Below are 18,815 nucleotides of genomic sequence, written 5' to 3'. Positions count from 1 at the left end.
TTAAGGAATGTAAATGTCCTATTTATCAAAAAGGATTAAACTTTCCTGATGCTTTATTTGAAAATCAAGCCTGTCATGAATTCTTTTTTCCTGCTGCTGCTGCTGCTAAATCGCTTCAGTCGTGTCCGACTGTGTGCGACCCCATAGACGGCAGCCCACCAGGCTCCCCCGTCCCTGGGATTCTCCAGGCAAGAACACTGGAGTGGGTTGCCATTTCCTTCTCCAATGCATGAAAGTGAAAATTCAAAGTGAAGTCACTCAGTCGTGTCCAACTCTTAGCGACCCCATGGACTGCAGCCTACCACCAGGCTCCTCCGTCCATGGGATTTTCCAGGCAAGAGTACTGCAGTGGGGTGCCATTGCCTTCTCCACTTTTTTGCTAACAAGAGTTTAATCTTTAGTACAGTTCCATTCTGTTAATTCCCATCTCTTGAAGAATTTTCATAGTTTATTGTGATCCACAGAGTCAAGGCTTTTACATAGTCAATAAAACAGAAATAGATTTTTGGGGGAACTCTCTTGTTTTTCAATGATCCAGTGGATGTTGGCAACTTGATCTCTGGTTCCTCTGCCTTTCTAAAACCAGCTTGAACATCTGGAAGTTCATGGTTCACATATTGCTGAAGCCTGGCTTGGAGAATTTTGAGCATCACTCTACTAGCCTGTGAGATGAGTGCAACTGTGCTGTAGTCAGAGCATTCTTTGGCATTGCCTTTCTTTGGGATTGGAATGAAAACTGACCTTTTCCAGTCCTGTGGCCACTGCTGAGTTTTCCAAACGTGCTGGCATATTGAGTGCAGCACTTTCACAGCATCATCTTTCAGGATTTGAATAGCTCAAGTGGAATTGCATCACCTCCACTAGCTTTGTTCATAGTGATGCTTCCTAAGGCCCACTTGACTTCACAGTCCAGGATTTCTGACTCTAGGTTAGTGATCACACCATCGTGAATATCTTGGTTGTGAAGACCTTTTTTGTGTAGTTCTTCTATGTATGCTTGCCACCTTTTCTTAATATCTTCTGCTTCTGATAGGTCCCTACCATTTCTGTCCTTTATTGATCCCATCTTTGCATGCAATGTTCCCTTGGTATCTTTAATTTTCCTGAAGAGATCTCTAGTCATTCCCATTCTATTGTTTTCCTCTATTACTTTGCATTGATCGCTGAGGAAGGATTTCTTATCTCTCATTACTATTCTTTGGAACTCTGCATTCAGATGCTTATATCTTTCCTTTTCACTTCTCTTCTTTTCACAGCTATTTGTAAGGCCTCCCCAGACAGCCATTTTGCTTTTTTGCATTTCTTTTAAATGGGGATGGTCTTGATCCCTGTCTCCTGTACAATGTCACGAACCTCCATCCATAGTTCATCAGGCACTCCATCTATCAGATCTAGTCCCTTAAATCTGTTTGTCACTTCCACTGTATAGTCATAAGGGATTTGATTTAGGTCATACCTGAATGGTCTAGTGGTTTTCCCTACTTTCTTCAATTTAAGTCTGAATTTGGCAATAAGGAGTTCATGATCTGAGCCACAGTCAGCTCCTGGTCTTGTACCTGACCTGCCTCTTGAGAAACCTATATGCAGGTCACGAAGCAACAGTTAGAACTGGACATGGAACAACAGACTGGTTCCAAATAGGAAAAGGGGTTCATCAAGGCTGTATATTATCACCTGCTTATTTAACTTATATGCAGAGTACATCATGATAAATGCTGGGCTGGAGGAAGCACAAGCTGGAATCAAGATTGCCAAGAGATATATCAATAATTTCAGATACGCATATGATACCACTCTTATGGCAAAAAGTGAAGAGGAACTAAAGAGCCTCTTGATGAAAGTGAAAGAGGAGAGTGAAAAGTTGGCTTAAAGCTCAACATTCAGAAAACGAAGATCATGGCATCTGGTCCCATCACTTCATGGGAAATAGATGTGGAAACAGTGTCAGACTTTATTTTTGGGGGCTCCAAAATCACTGCAGATGGTGATTGCAGCCATGAAATTAAAAGACGCTTACTCCTTAGAAGGAAAGTTATGACAAACCTAGACAGCATATTAAAAAGCAGAGACATTACTTTGCCAAGAAAAGTCTGTCTAGTCAAGGCTATGGTTTTTCCAGTGGTTATGGATGGATGTGAGAGTTGGACTGTGAAGAAAGCTGAGTGCCATAGAATTGATGCTTTTGAACTGTGGTGTTGGAGAAGACTCTTGAGAGTCCCTTGGACTGAAAGGAGATCCAACCAGTCCATCCTAAAGGATATCAGTCCTAGGTATTCATTGGAAGGACTGATGCTAAAGCTGAATATCCAATACTTTGGCTACCTCATGTGAAGAGCTGACTCATTGGAAAAGATTCTGATGCTGGGAGGGATTGGGGGCAGGAGGAGAAGGGGACGACAGAGGATGAGATGGCTGGATGGCATCACTGACTAGATGGACATGAATTTGAATGAACTCTGGGAGTTGGTGATGGACAGGGAGGCCTAGCGTTCTGAGATTCATGGGGTTGGAAAGAGTCAGACAGGACTGAGCTACTGAACTGAACTGATTCTGTTAATTCCTCTACTCTTTAAAAAAAATGCTTAAATACCTTTGCAGGAGAGAAGTGAAGCTCTTCTAGCATCAGAAGTAAATGAGTTGTGCCTATCCATCAAGTCCACATTTGTTGAGCATCTCTTGTGTATCAAACAGTGTCAATGACTGGGATTCAGGAAGAGCTAAAAGTGCCTGTGAGTAGTTTAATTTTAGATGGACAAGGTTTGTTGGTTTAAAATGAAATAGCACCAAATTCAGTATACTTGGTATTTGGGGTGTCAAAATACCCAGATATGGTGAGTCACTAAGAGAAAGGGAGTACTTTGTTGAATAGCTACCAAAGATAAATAGATTTTACCTGGCAGTAATGGCATTCCCTCTGCTTCCTGTTGTCCTTCACCTTTGCTGTCTTACCCTTGTCCTTCTACAACTTTCTGAAGTCCCTTGAGTTTCTTCAGATGGCCTTTGTATCCTGTTGCCTTCTGTACCTTTTTGCTTACTCATGTATCATGCAGTTTTAAATTTTGTCATATGTTATATTGGAGAAGGCAATGACACCCCACTCCAGTACTTTTGCCTAGAAAATCCCATGGACAGAGGAGCCTGGTAGGCTGCAGTCAATGGGGTCGCTAGAGTCAGACACAACTGAGTGACTTCACTTTCACTTTTCACTTTCATGCATTGGAGGAGGAAATGGCAACCCACTCCAGTGTTCTTGCCTGGAGAATCCCAGGGACGGGGGAGCCTGGTGGGCTGCCGTCTATGGGGTCGCACAGAGTCGGACACGACTGAAGCGACTTAGCAGCAGTAGCAGTAGCAGCATATGTTATATTAGAGTGTCTTTATATTCTTCTTGACTATTGACTAATATCACTACCTTAATATTTGACCTTTTTTTTTTTTTTTTTGTAAACCTATCCGTTGTTTGGACAAAGAATTGCAAAGCCAATTTTCTGGTGCCAGTTTATATCTCCACCTAGTAACTGCTAAACAAACTCTCTTCTCCTGGTTTGACTTTGCAGTTCAGAGGAACTTGGTAGCTGGAGATACTATATACTTTGTTGTTGTTCAGTTGCCCAGTTCTGTCCTACGCTTTGTGACCCCATGGACTGCAGCACACCAGGCCTCCCTGTCCCTCACCATCTCCCGAGGTTTACCCCAAGTTCATGTCCTTTGCTTTGGTGATGCCATCCAGCCATCTCATCCTCTGATATCCTCTTCTCCATCTGCCCTCAGTCTTCTACAGCATCATGGACTTATCCAATGAGTCAGCTGATTGCATCAGATGACAAAAATACTGGAGTTTCAGCTTCAGCATCAATCTTTCCAAGGAATATTCAGGGTTGATTTCCTTTAAGACTGATTGGCTTGATCTTGTCCAAAGGTCTCACAGGAGTCTTCTCCAGCACCACAGTTTGAAAGCATCAGTTCTTTAGTGGTCAGCCTTCTTTACAGTCCAGCCCTCATAATTGTACATGACCACTGGGAAGACCATAGATTTGACTATACAAAACTTAATTGGCAGAATAATGTCTCTGCTTTTCAACACACCATCTAGGTTTGTCATGCTTTCCTGCCAAGAAAAAAACACCTGATTTCATGGCTGCTATCAACATCCACAGTGATTTTTAAAGCCCAACAAAAGGAAATCTGTCACTGCTTCTACCTTTCCCCCCTCTCTTTGCCAAAAAGTAATAGGGATTGATACCATGATTTTTTTTAATATTTAGTTTTAAGCCTGTTCTTTCCCTCTCCCCCTTTACCCTCATCAATAAGCTCTTTAGTTCCTCTTCACTTTCTACCATTAGAGTGGTATCATCTGCATATCTGAGGTTGTTGATGTTACTCCTGCCTATCTTGATTCCAGCTTTAACTCATCCAAGCCTGGCATTTCTCATGGTGTGCTCAGCATATAGGTTAAACAAACAGGGTGACAGCAGATAGCCCTGTCATATTCCTTTTACAATCTTGAACCAGTCAATTGTTCCATACAGAGAAAGGTAAGATGGCCTGCTACTTCCATCTGTATAAAAGCTTTCCACAGTTTTTTTTTTTTTTTTTTTTATGATCCACACAGTCAAAGGCTTTGCTGTGGTCAATGAAACAGAGATAGATGTTTTATTCTGGAATTCTTTATCATCCTCTATGATCCATGGAATGTTGGCAATTTGATCTCTGGCTCTTCTTCCTTTTGTAAACCCAGCCTGGACATCTAGAAGTTCTTGGTTTGCACAATGCTGAAGTCTAGCATGCAGGATTTTAAGCATGACCTTACTAGCATGGGATATGAGTGTAATAGTCTGATGGTTCACACATTCTTTAGTACTATCCTTCTTGGGAATTGGGATGACGATTGACCTTTTGCAGTTCTATGGCCACTGTGTGGTCTTCCAGATTTGCTGACATATTTAATGCAACATCTTGATGGCATCACCCTTTTTGTTGTCGTTCAGTCACTCAGTAGTGTCTTACTATTTGTGACACCATGGACTGCAGCACGTCAGTTTTGCCTGTCTTTCACCATTTCCTGAAATTTGCTCAAACTCATGTCCATAGTGTTGGTGAAGCCATCCAACCATCTCACCCTCTGTCGTCCCCTTCTCCTCCTTCCTTCAATCTTTCCCAGCATCAGGGAATTTTCTAATGAGTCAGCTCTTCTCATCAGGTGGCCAAAGTATTGGAGCTTTAGCATCAGTCCTTCCAATGAATATTCAAAATTGATTTCCTTTAGGATTGACTGGTTTGATCTTCTTGCAGTACAAGGAATTCTCAAGCGTCTTCTCCAACACCACAGTTCAAAAGCATCAATTCTCTGCCACTCAGCCTTCTTTATGGTTCAACTCTCACATCCATACATGACTCCTTGAAAAACCATAGCTTTGACTAGCTGGACCTTTATTGGCATAGTAATGTTTCTGCTTTTTAATAATGCTGTCTAGGTTTGTCATAACTTTTCTTCCAAGGAGCAAGTAAGTGTCTTTTAGTTTCATGGCTGCAGTCACCATCTGCAGTGATTTTGGAGCCCAAGAAAATTAAGTCTCTCACTGTTTTCAGTTTCCCCATCTATTTGCCTGAAGTGATGGGACCAGATGCCATGATTTTCCAAATAAGGGTATGGCAACCCACTCCAGTATTCTTGCCTAGAGAATCCCGTGGACAGAGGAGCCTGGTGGGCTGCTGTCCATGGGGTCACACAGAGTTGGACACAAGTGAAACAACTTAGCATGCGTGCATGCATTGGAGAGGGAAATGGCAAACCACTCCAGTATTCTTGCCTGGAGAATCCCAGGATGGAGGAGCCTGGTGGGCTGCCATCTGTGGGGTTGCACAGAGTCGGACAAGACTGAAGTGATTTAGCAGCAGCAGCAGCAGCCATGATTTTCATTTTTTGAATGTTGAATTTTAAGCCAGCTGTTTCACTCTCCTCTTTCAGTTTCATCATGAAGCTCTTTAGTTTCTCTTTGCTTTTTTTCATTAGGGTGGTGTCATCTGTATATCTGAGGTTATTGATATTTCTCCTGGCAATCTTGATTCCAACTTGTGCTTCATCCAATCCGGGATTTTGCGTTATGTACTCTGCATATAAATTAAATATGCAGGGTGACAATATACAGATTTGATGTACTTCTGAATCCAACCTTGAAAGATTTTGCCAACCTTGCTGGCATGTGAAACGAGTGCAATTGTATGGTAATTTGAACATTCTTTGGCATTGCCTTCCTTTGGGAAGAAAATACTTGAAATCAAATAGATGTAAATGACGTTTTTAAATTCTTATTTTGGAGATGTGAGTTTGAGATCTTTTAAAATACTACATGAATGTTATCTGTTCATTCATATTGATTATTAATTTTTCCTGGAGCACCATGTAATAATTTAAGTATCACAAAGAGCATATATTATTTTCTTACTTAGCCATCACAATGGCTCTGCAATTCTAAAAACAAATGTCAGTGAATTTTATAGATTAAGAGATAAGGAGTTATGACTTACCTAATATTAAGAAATAAACAGTACATATGGAATGTGTTGGAGATTCTTTGTTCAAAATCTTAATTCCCTTGATCACTGGTTTCTACTCTTAGAAACAATATTCAAAAAAAAAAAGATTAGTATGATTATCTAACTTTATAATGGTGACCCAATAGCTCAAATTTTCTTACTTATCATTAAATATAAGATACAGTACACAAACTCAAGCTAGGCTCAAATGAGGTTTTCCTACCAGAGGCCCCAAATCGAGACTTGAGGACTGCATGTGGAGAAACTTGACTCTCCATGCAGTTTCAGAATTCACATTACAAGACATCTTCATATAGCATATCAGTTTTGCATAATGTTACCTTCCAAAGAGAGTATGTGAGAAAGAATAGTGTGTCTACATTTTGAGACCTGAGACTTCTCCCAAAGTGTACACTACCTGCTAATAGGGATCAGATATCAGCTTCTCTAACTCATGCATTCATATATCAGATAACACAGTTCAGAGAGTCAAAGACATATTCTTTGACTGTTGTGTGTCAAGCTGTTCAGTGACCTCTGTACTGGTTGTTGTTTTTCAGTTGCCAAGTTGTGTCCAACTCTTTATGACCCCATGAAGTGCAGCAAGACAGGCTTCTCTGTCTTTCACTGTCTCTCAGAGTTTGCTCAAACTCATGTCCATTGAATTGGTGATGCTATCCAATCATCTCATCTTTTTTGCCCCCTTCTCCTGCCCTCAGTCTTTCCTAGCATTAGGGTATTTTCCAATGAGTCAGCTCTTCAAATCAGGTGGCCAAAGTATTGGAGCTTCAGCTTCAGCTTCCAGCCCTTCCAATAAATATTCAGGTCCAATAAATATTCAGGGTTGATTTCCCTTAGGACTGACTGGTTTGATCTCCTTGCTGTCCAAGGCACTCTCAAGAGTATTTGTGAGCACAATAGTTTGAAAGCATCAATTCTTTGGTGCTCAGCCTTCTTTATGGTCCAACTCTTGCATTAGAATGATTCCTCTTATTTTTTTTTGGGGGGGGGGACAAGATCGTGTACCCCCCATCTCAGTTTTGCTTTCCTCACCTTTTAAGCAAGGTATATGCCTTCCACGCCTAGTTCAGCACATGTCATGCAAAATCTCTGTGAATGCCCCAGAGGAAACACACGAGATGAATACCCTTGGATATAACCCTCCAGACTCAGCTAAGAGCCAATGATTCCTCTTAATAGTACCAAGAATATAATTTCTGAATAACACTCTTATTTTCTAGTATATTGACACTTGAATAATCATGTGCCATTATTTATAATAGAAAGTGGACAGTCAAATTAAATAATAGTTAAGGAGTATCATGTGAGTGTCTAAAAGAAACACAGAAATTAGAGCCATAGTGAAAATAATTTAAGGTCAGATTCAGATTGGTTGTATTAGTGATCTATTCCTGTATATAAAATTATCCAAAACTTAGTGTCATAAAATAACAATATTTGTTATATTAGTTTCTATTTTTTTCCCTCAAGAATCTGGGTGTGGTTTAACTACGTATTTTGGCTTAGGATCTCTCATAAGACTTCAGTAGACAAGTCAGCTGGGCTACAGGCATCTTAAACCCTAAGTAACACTCTGCATGTAGGGTCACTCACCTGGTTGTTGGTTGGGTTCAGTTCATGTGCTGTCACAAGGGTCTTAATTCCTTTCTGCCTGTTAGCCAGAGATTGCCTTTCACTCCTTGCCAAATGACCTTTTCATAAGGTAACTCACCACATGGCGTTGTTAAGAAAGAGCAAGCAAGTTATGAGAGATGGAGAGAGAAAGGGAAGAAAGTTCAACCACTTCCCAATTTGCAAACAACACTGTTTTCTCATCTGTTAAGTGGGATCAAAATAACTTTCTTGACAACATCATGAAAGCAGGTTAACAGCAGAAGTACCATATAAAGTGAAATTAGCATGGTTGCTATTGTTGTATTAGCAGTATATTTAATAGTCTAATAGTATTATTGGAGTAACATATACGGGATGAGATTTGAATAAGGAGCTTGCCAAGCAACATTTTAGATTTTACTGGCAGAAGCTATGGTGAAGGCAATGGCAATCCATTCCAGTACACTTGTCTGGAAAATCTCGTGTAAGGAGGAGCCTGGTAGGCTGCAGTCCATGGGGTTGCTGAGAGTCGGGCACAACTGAGAGACTTCGCTTTCACTTTTCACTTTCATGCACTGGAGAAGGAAATGGCAACCCACTCCAGTGTTCTTGCCTGGAGAATCCCAGGGATGGGGGAGCCTGGTGGGCTGCCGTCTCAAGTTGCACAGAGTTGGACACGACTGAAGCAACTTAGCAGCAGCAGCAGCAGTAGAAGCTAAAGATGAAACCCTTAAGTTTTGGAAAATGTTTGGGTGTTAAAGTAACATATTCAGAGAGAGGAAAGCATTCATCCATGTATTTTGAATATTTTTGAGCACTGTTGAAGTGCCAATCAAATGTGGTTCAGCTATTGATCTAATGTTTAGTTGTTAAGTTATGCCCAATTCTTTTGCAATCCCGTGAACTCCTCTGTCCCTGCCAGGCTCCTCTGTCCGTGGGATTTCTGAGGCGAGAATACTGGAGTGTACTGACAGTTCATCCGCCAGTGTATCTTCCTGTCCTGGGGATGAAACCCATATCCCCTGGTTGGCAGGTGGATTCTTAACTGCTGAGTTATCTGAGAAAAGTCAGTTAAATTTTCCTTATGTGTTAGGAATAGAACTGGAAGGGGGATAAATACCTCTAAAAAATATTAAAATTAACCTAATGTGAACCTCATGTTTTATACAAGTAGAGAGAGGGAGAGTTAATAGTTTACCTAGGCCTTACAGTAAGCAAGCATCAGAGTCATCCCTAGAAACCTGGCCTCGAATATCTAGGACAATATTTTCTTTTAAGAAATAGTTGTTTGCATATAGAATTATTATTTCAGGAATAGTTATTCCTAAGTTATTTCTAATAGAATAAAATATGAATAGTTGTAAAGGACAATGGAAGAAATATTGAAAATGAATATTTCATTCAAATGGGCTTCCCCATTGGCTCAAGCGGTAAAGAATTTGCCTGCAATGTAGGAGATGCTGGAGTTGTGGGTTCAGTCCCTGGGTTGGGAAAATCCCTTGGAGGAGGAAATAGCAACCCACTCCAGTATTCTTGACTGAAGAATTTTATGGACAGAGGAGCCTGATGGGCTATAGTCTGTGAGGTCATAAAGAGTCAGACGCGACTGAACTCGCATGCACAATCTCTCTTGCATTTCATTCAAACACCATAGATTCATATTTTGGAAAAAATATTTTTAATATAATTCTATGTTTCAAAAATATTTTTAGAGATTTAAAATATTTTATGGTGGTATTTTCCCCCACATGAATAAAAATTGTATTGAAAGTACTGAAAATCTTTGGCATTAAAGTAAAACACTATTTGTTATAGATATTACAATGTAACTACAGATAGTACTGTACTTTTCACTTGCACAAGAGTTTTTTTATAAGAACCAAGATTGAAAATACTTATTTATACTTGGTATTTAAAAAATATTTTGGAACATGCATGAGTGTTTGCATGATAATAGGTATAAATTAGTGTGGATATTTGAATGCTGAATTAAAACTGATTCTTATCACTGGCTTTCAAGTTAAATTAATCTGGGAAACTTAAAATGATCCTGATGCTTTGGTCTCTTACCTGACCAAATGAAGCAGAACCACTGAGCTTGCAGTCAATATATTAATATGTGAAAAGTTCTTTAGCTGATGACAATACACAGCTACAGTTCAGAATTCCTGACTTACAATGAAGGAAATGATAATGTAAATTCCAGAACTGCCTAGTCCACTTTCCAAAAAAATATATATATATACACTTTCACTTCTTAGCATTCAAAGACATTTACAGTTACTTTATCTTATAGAGCTCTTTTGGACTAATATTTCCAATGGCTTGTAGAGTTTCAACATCAAGTTATCAAATTAATAATGTGTCATCACCTGCAAACATGAAATAGGTGTTATGTTTCTAACAGCAAATGCTAGATTAATGTCATTTTAGTCACAAGAAGTTCAAAATCAATTTCAATGCTAATCAGTGGTTGAAAGAACAGATTAGTAATGCAGTTGATGCCATTCACATTAGTGATGCAGTTACCCTTTCAAGCAGTTCTTTTTATGTGGTGTTCCTTGCTGAAGTGAATAAAGATGTGAGGCTATGATACCATAAAGTAAGGCAGCAGATTAAATGAAATACTAATAGAAAAAAGCCAAGTTAAAAATTTCTGAATGAAATAATTTTCCCTACAAGAAACTATGATTTCAGCCAGTTAGTGAATACCCTGCTATTTAAAGTAAGAATTTCTCTGCATTAAAAATTAGAGTCAACATTGTGATTTTTGAAGATTTTTATGCTAAATCACTTTGATTATAGTACAAAATTATTAAACTCAAAATTGTTTTTGTATCTACTACATTACTCTGGACTGGTACTGCTTTGCTTGCCTCTGTTACATTTAAGTAACCTAATCAATAGAGAGAGGGCAGCATCACAGTAATATTCCTGAGTGAACTTATCGTATTACTCTAGTGCAGTGGTAATATGTAAAGGATCTTTTATTACAGATTTCACATTCATTATATAAGTTTGAAAGATATTCTGTAATTACAGTTTGTACGTCCCAAGATATCTTGAAGACAAATTCAAATCAATGTGAGATTTCCAGTTGAAGGTACTTGAAGTATTTTAAAAACTTCATTAAGAGTGTAATCTCCTCGCATGGTATTTATTTACTATAGGAAGATTTAGCAGAAAAACAGGCAAAAAGTATTTTAACTTGCTCATTTTGTTTAGAATTCTAGTAGAAAACCTTGAGTTTTATACAATAAATTAATTCAAATATAGATTAGAAATTGAACCAGAAAGCCAAATGATTTGTTTTTTGAAATAAACAAAAATAAATTGAAAATATTAGCTGTGTAGATAGATGCACAGTAGCTGAAATGCAGCATATTTCTTCATATTGGCAACATACCCTTACTCATTTTAAATGAGAGTATATATTGCTGGTATTGGGTTGTTGGCATTTCTTATAATGTGTACTTACTTTTAAGCAATGTCTTCCTAATATGATCATTGTGCAGAGTTATAAACCAAATAAGAGTATAATGGAAAGAAAAAGTCAGTCACTGTCTTAACCCATCTCCAGTTTCAAACAATGAATCACATGATGATCATGACCTTGTTTTATTTCTTGTAGCAAAGCTAAATTTTATCTCATGGTCTTCTTTAATTAAAAAGAAGTTCTCATTATTATCAATTAGTTTTTGACCCAGGATGAGTTGTCTTTTCCATCCTAATGTCTTTTTGACTCTCTATTCCCTTTTCTTCTTCTTTGCAAAATGAGCATTTTTCGCTTAGTTGTTAAGTTTCTCATAATGCTTTGCCAAACAACAGCTAATAACAAAAAGTGCATGCTATCAACAAGCTGTTTTTAACCTCTTGACATCCACCACCCTAGGGTAAATTAACTGTATTATACTTCTTCCAAATTTTTGTCAGTGTATTTTACTGAGTGTTTTCCACTACTTATATAGATACTGTCCCATACTCTTTTCCCCTTCACTACCAGATGCTTAATCCCTAAAACAATGACACAAATAGAGTTTAATTTTTGAGGTGGCAATGAACTCATAAGTACCAATTTCTCTTTCTGAGAGAATGGGCTAAATTATGTTGTTTTAAAGACATGATGAAGATCTCTTTTAAAAAAATAGATTTTGCTTTAGAGAAGTTTTAGATTTGCAGAAAAATCAAACAGAATGTCAATGTATGGCAAAACCCACTACAATATTGTAATTAGCCTCCAGTTAAATAAATTCAAAACAAACAAACAAAAAATACAGAAAGTTCTCCTATGTTCCCCCCTTTATTTTCCTGTTATTAGCATCTTTCATTAGCTTTGTACATTCCTTATAATTGAATCAACATGTTATTATTAATTAAAGTCTATACATTAGAATTCAGACTTCTGTTTTGTTTAATTCTGTGGGTTTTGACACACATATACTGCTGCTGCTGCTGCTGCTGCTGCTGCTAAGTCGCTTCAGTCATGTCCGACTCTGTGCGACCCCAGAGACAACAGCCCACCATGCTCCCCTGTCCCTGGGACTCTCCAGGCAAGAACACTGGAGTGGGTTGCCATTTCCTTCTCCATAGCTGCTATTTTAGTATCATACAGAATGCTTTTCACTGCTCCAAAAACCCTCTGTGTTCCTCCTATTCCTGTTCCTGCCCTCCATCCAAACCCCTGGTAACCACTGATGTTTTTATAATCTCTATTTTTCCTTTCCCAGAAGGTCATATAGTTGGTTTCATGCAACATGTAGCCTTTTCAGATTGGCTATTTGCATGTAGCAATATGCATTTAAAGTTCCTCCATGTCTTTTCTTGCCTTGAGAGTGCATTTCACTTTATTGTTGAATAACCTTCCATTGTATTTATGTGCTATAGTTTGTCACTTCACCTTTTGAAGAACATATTGCTTGCTTCCATTATGAATAAAGATGCTTTATACAATCCATGCACATTTTTGTGTGGACACAAGTTTTCAACTCATTTTGGTAAATAACATGGAGTGTGATTGCTAGACAATGTAAGACTGTTTAACTTTGTAAGAAACTGCCATGCTGTCTTCCAATGTGTACATTGTTGAATTCCCACCAGCAACAGGTAACATTTCCTATTACTCCATATTTTGCTAGCAATTGATGCCAGTGTTTTGGATTAGCCATTCTAATAAGTGTTTAGTGGTATCACATTGTTGTTTTAATTTGTGTTCCCTAAAATGACATATGTTAAGGATCCTTTATATCATTTAATATTGACGTACTTTTTGGCAAGGTATGAGTTCTCATCTTTTGAAGCCTTTTATTCAGCTCTTTGTGTTCTAAGTTTAAAAAAAAAAAGTTTATTAGAGGAAATTGCTTTACAATATTGTATTGGTCTCTGCCATGCATCAAAATGAATCAGATTTCCCCTCCCTCTCTAACCTCCTTCCCATCTTCTACCGCACCCCAACCCTCTAGGTTGTCACAGAGCACTGAGTTTAGCTTTGTGTGTCACACAGCAGATTCCCACTGGCTATCTGTTTTACTTACAGTAATACATATGTTCCCATGCTACTCTCTGAATTCGTCACACCCTCTCCTTCCCACACTGTGTCCACAGTCTTTTCTCTATGTCTGTATCTTCACTGCTGCCCTGCAAATACCCTGCATCAGTACCATCTTGTAGCTTCCCTAGTAGCTCAGTCGGTAAACAATCTGCCTGCAATGTAGGAGACCTGGGTTTGATTCCTGGGTGGGGAAGATCCCCTGGAGGAGAAAATGGCAACCCACTCCAGTATTCTTGCCTGGAGAATCCCATGGACAGAGGAGCCTGGTGGGCTACAGTCCATGAAGTTGCAAGTGTCAGACATGACTTAGCGACTAAACCACTACCATACACCTACATCAATATACAACATTTATCCTTTTTTTGACTTACATCACTCGTACCATAGGCACTAGGTTCATCCACCTCTTTAGGACTGATTCAAATGCGTTTTTTTTTTTTTTTTTTCTTTTTCTTTTTAATAGCACAGTAATATCCCATTCTATACATGTACCACAATTCCTATATCTAGGGATGCAAAGGGATTTTGGCATATTTGGATGCAAATGCTTTATCAGATATGTTTTACAAATATTTTTCCCAGCCTGTGCCTTGTCTATGAATTCTCTTAACTGAGTATTTGTAAAGAAGAAAATTTTACTTTTAATAAAGTCCAACATATCAATTTTTCTTTCATGTATGTTGTTTTTGGTGTTATATATAAAAGTCATCTTCAAACTCAAGATCACTTAGATTTTCTCCTATATTATTGGAGCTTTATAACTTACATTTTAAACTTGAATCTATGATCCACTTGACTTAATTCTCCTGAAATATGTAAGGTTTGTGTCTAAACTTTTTTTTTTTCCCTTAATGTGTATGTCCAGGTTGCCCCCCATTTTTCTCTTTAAACTCCTTTATCACCTTTCCTCTTTAACCAAAAATTAAATAATAATTTTGGCTATATTTGTGTGGCTCTATTTTGGGGCTTTCTGTTCTATTGATCTCTGTGTTTATTCTTTCATCGATAATACAGATTCTTCATACTATAGACTTATAGAAAGTCTCCAAATCTGGTAGGGTCATTCCATTGATTTTATTCTTCTTCTTTAATATTGTGTTAGTTATACTGAGTATTTTGAATCTCCCTGTAAACTTTAGAATAAGTTCATTTATAGTCACAACAGTATGGGTCATTATGGAAATATAACCCCTGAAACGCTATTTAGTTTCCTGTTCTATCTCTGATAATTTGCTGTGAAGCTGGATTTGTATTAAATAAATATATAGTTTTTCAGCACTGTATTGTCTTAGCTTGGTATCTTTCTCGGTTCCTTTACTTTTCATCTCTTTGTCCTTATAATTAAGGGAGACTTCTTGTAAATATCTAGTTGGGTCTGGGATTTTTTTATTTGTTTTTTTTTAATCTATTGTGATGGTCTCTGTCTTTTAATTGGTGAACTTCTACCATTCAAATTTTAAATGATTATTGATATAATTGGTTTCTACAATATTTTTAAACTATATGCTAATTCTTGACCTTTTTCTTTTTTTATTTCCCCCTTCCACTCTTTGTCTGTCTTCTCTGGCTTTATTATTATATATGACACCATTTTTCCCCTTTCTTAGCATATCAATTATATATCTTAGAAAAAAAATAAGTGATTTCCCTTGAGTGTGGAAGATGTATTTACAACTAATTTCACTTTCAAATAGTACTATAGAATTTCACTGGTAGTGCAATTATTTTATAAAAGTATTCCCTGTTCTTCCCTCATCCCTTTAAAATTCCTGTCATTCATTTTGTTTATTTATAATCAACTAATTCATTATTGCTATTATGATTTTGATCAAGTTAAGGATATTGGTTATATAAAACTCATTGAAGATTCAAAAAATTAAGTCACTTACCATCTGATCTGAGCAAGCAAATTGATAACTCTTTTAAATTCCCTTAGGCACCTTACCACTCTATCCAGCAACATCAAACATCTAAGAATAAACTTTGTATTCAGTGATGTGAGCCATGTATCAATATGATTCAAATTAAAGTGCTGTTGGTATATCAGCAAGAGTATTCAAAGCATACAAGTTGTTTCATTACGTCAAATTATTTTTTGATCATTTGTTTTCAAAATTAAGCATCACTTTTCATAAAACAATATTTCTGTAAAGATTATTAATAATAATTTTGCTGCTGCTGCTGCTAAGTCGCATCAGTCGTGTCCGACTGTGTGCGACCCCATAGACGGCAGCCCACCAGGCTCCCCCGTCCCTGGGATTCTCCAGGCAAGAACATTGGAGTGGGTTGCCAATTCCTTCTCCAATGCATGAAAGTGAAAAGAGAAAGTGAAGTCGTTCAGTCGTGTCCAACTCTTAGCAACCCCATGGACTGCAGCCCACCAGCCTTCTCCATCCACGGGATTTTCCAGGCAAGAGTACTGGAGTGGAGTGTAATATGTGGCAAAATTGAAATTATCAGCCTCAAAATTCAGTAACAGAATGAATGAAGTATACTTTCAATTAAAGTTAGGTGTGATTCTTGGACATCTTTGAGATAGCCTACTTTTTAAAAATTCAGTGTGAATGTTTCACTTAAGAGAATCAAGAAAAAGAAATGCAGTATATGGTTACATGTTAGGAGTTGTTCAGAGATAAAGACTTCCTTATTGTATGAGACAATCACTTTTGTATCCATTTTCATTTTTCTGAAATGTCTTCCTGAAGAGAAAAAATGGTGGAGGAGTAGGTGGACTTGGGGTACATCTCTCTCCAATGATACATCAGGAATACAGCCTCAGACACAGAAGTGCATGCAGATCACCTGCTGAGAGTGGACAGGAGTACCTGACCAGTGGAAAAGAATATATAGGCCCACAAAAACTCGATAGGATGAAGGAACTAGGGGCGAAAACAGGAGTGTTAATACGACTGGACCTGCCTTTGGTGGGTGGGGGAACTGAAGCAGGGGTCCAATTCCCACATCGGGGCAATTGTCAGAGTCAGAGGACAAACGTTTAAGGCTGAGAGAGAAACAGCTGATCTGTGGCAGCCTAAATGGAATGGTACTATGAAATCTAATAATCTTTTGTGCTTTTTTCTTTTTTTTCTCAGTCACATTTTTTACTGTTTTTATAAACCCCTGTCTCTATGTTGGGCTTTTGCAGTTCTGGGGAGTTTTCCTTTCTTTTTTTTTTTTTCTTTTCTCTCTTTTTTTTAAATTTTAATTTTCAATTTTTTAAACCTATTATTATTTTTTCTACATTTATTCCTTTGTCTGCTTTTCCTACTGTTCTTTTCCCCTTGCAGTTAATCTTTCCCCCCCCCTTTGAACTTTATTTTATTTTACTTTTTTGAACAATGAAATCTCTTAGCAATATTCATTCTTATTTTTCTATAAGAAATTTTTACTAATTCATTTTAAGAATACACATTTTGGTTTCATCACATTGATGTATGTGATAACACTATTTGTTTAAAATGTTTCTTAGTTTTTAATATATAAAATCTTCTTCATCAACATCTATTTAACTTTGCATATCTATTCATTCTTTCTTTCCTTTCCTCTCAACATATTTGTTAGTTTATTTTTATTGCTTTATTTTCCACTTGGCACCTTGCTTTAGTTTTGTTTTCTTTCTTTCTTTTTTTTTTTTTTTTAGTTTTGTTTTCAGTTTGTGCTTTAGTTAGTTTTGTTCTGGTAGATATAATTACTGGTTTCCTTTATTTACTGGGTCAATATATTTTACTTTACTTTTCTTGGACTGTTTTGATTTTGCTTATGGGTGTATATGTATATGTGTATATTCATTAACACTTTTTATTGTTATTATAAACCTCTGCCTCTGTGTTGGGTTTTTGCAGTTCTGTGGAGTTTTCCTTCTTTTCCCCTTTTTTCTTTCTTCTTCTGTAATTTTTATTTTCTCTTCTTTAAAAATTTATTTTTTAAAACCTATTATATTTTTGTATATTTATTTCTTTATTGATCTTTCCAGTAGGAAAGGATGTATTTATATACATCTTTAATGTATATAAATTTTCTTCATCTACCTCTATTTAACTTTGCATATCTATTCTTTCTTTTCTTTCCTCTCAACATATTTTGTAGTTTTGTTTTCATTGTTAGAAAATTATAGGACACTCATTAAAGAAATCAAAGACAGCATGAACAAATTGAGAAATATTACATGTTCCTGGGTAGGAAGAATCAATATTGTGAAAATGAGTAAACTGCTGCTGCTACTGCTAAGTCGCTTCAGTCGTGTCCGACTCTGTGCGACCCCATAAACAGCAGCCCACCAGGCTCCCCCGTCCCTGGGATTTTCTAGGCAAGAACACTAGAGTGGGTTGCCATTTCCTTCTCCAATGCATGAAAGTGAAAAGTGAAAGTGAAATCGCTCAGTCGTGTCTGACTCTTAGTGACCCCATGGACTGCAGCCTACCAGGGTCTTCCATCAATGGGATTTTCCAGGCAAGAGTACTGGAGTGGGGTGCCATTGCCTTCTCCAGACTAAACTACCAAGTGCAATCTACAGATTCAATGTGATACCTATCAAATTACAAATGGCATTTTTCACAGAACTAGAACAAAAATTTTCACAATTCATATGGAAACACAAAAGACCCCAAATAGCCAAAGCAATCTTGAGAAAGAAGAATGGAGCTGGAGGAGTCAACCCTCCTGACTTCAGATTATACTACAAAGCTACAGTCATCAAGACAATATTCTACTGGCACAAAAACAGAAATATAGACCAATAATATTAGAAAACCCAGAAATAAACTGTATGGGTACCTTATTTTTGACAAAAGAGGCAAGAATAAATAATGAGGCAAAGACAGCCTCTTCAATAAATGGTGCTGGGAAAACTGGACAGCTACACGTAAAAGAATGAAATTAGAACACTTCCTAACACCATACACAAAGGTAAACTCAAAATGGATTAAAGATTTAAATGTAGGACCAGAAATGTAACTCTTAGATGAAAACATAGGCGGACAAAAATGAGATAAACCAAAGCAAGATCCTCTATGACCCGCTTCCTAGAATAATGGAAATAAAAACAAAAGTAAACAAGTGGGACCTGATTAAACTTAAAGCTTTTGCATAGCAAAGGAAACTATAAGGAAGGTGAAAA

This window comes from Bos indicus x Bos taurus, chromosome 5, assembly GCF_003369695.1.
Source record: "Bos indicus x Bos taurus breed Angus x Brahman F1 hybrid chromosome 5, Bos_hybrid_MaternalHap_v2.0, whole genome shotgun sequence".
Classification (NCBI taxonomy): Eukaryota; Metazoa; Chordata; class Mammalia; order Artiodactyla; family Bovidae; genus Bos; species Bos indicus x Bos taurus.
The sequence above is the reverse complement of the archived record's forward strand: the minus strand, read 5'-3'. Positions refer to the sequence as shown.